A 768-nucleotide genomic window follows, 5' to 3' on the forward strand; every position below is an offset into this window, starting at 1 on the left:
GCGCTGCCCCCCCAGCGCTCCCCGCTCTGGAGCGGGGCCGGCCCATTCAGAGTTTCCAGTGACATTTCCAGGGATGGGATCCAGGGAATGGAGCCAAGAGGCTGAACTCATCCCACGCCCCGCGCACGCGTTCCCGCGCACCCGGGCCCCGCTTACGAAACGGGGCGAGCCCGGCGTCGCCGGCCCCCTGGCGCGATGGAGACGGGGACTCGCGGGGGATTTTCGGGAAGGGATGGGGAAGGAAGTGCTGGGTGGAGGTCGGGACTGAGGCGGGGAGTGGGATCTGTGCTCCAGTGGATCTCCGAGCACCGGGATGGGGGAACGGTGAGAGCAGAGGCCCCATCCCCACTGCCACCCACTTCCCACGGGTGACCCCTCCATGCCCTCCATGCCCTCCATCCCTTCAATCTCTCCATCCCCCAGGGATAAGGGCACTGGGGACCCCCATGTGAAACCCCCGTGGCCTGCACATGTCCCACCTCAGCCCCTCCAGCATCACCAGTTCCCCACCCGATGGAGAAAGGGATTTGGGGGGGATTTTTGGAAGAGGATGAGGAGGGAAATGCTGAGTGGAGGTGAGGACTGAAGCGGGGATTGGGGTCTGCGCTCCTGTGCCCCCCCAAGCCCTGGCGTGGGGACACAGTCAGAGCAGAGCCCTCACGCCACTGCACCCCTCCATCCCCCTATCCCTAAGGAATCCGGGCATGGGGACTCCCATGGAACCCCCCCGTGCCCCGCTCTGGGGGTGCCCCGTGTCCCCCCCCCCCC

This window comes from Corvus brachyrhynchos, unplaced genomic scaffold (genome assembly GCF_000691975.1).
Source record: "Corvus brachyrhynchos isolate BGI_N302 unplaced genomic scaffold, ASM69197v1 scaffold150, whole genome shotgun sequence".
NCBI lineage: Eukaryota > Metazoa > Chordata > Aves > Passeriformes > Corvidae > Corvus > Corvus brachyrhynchos.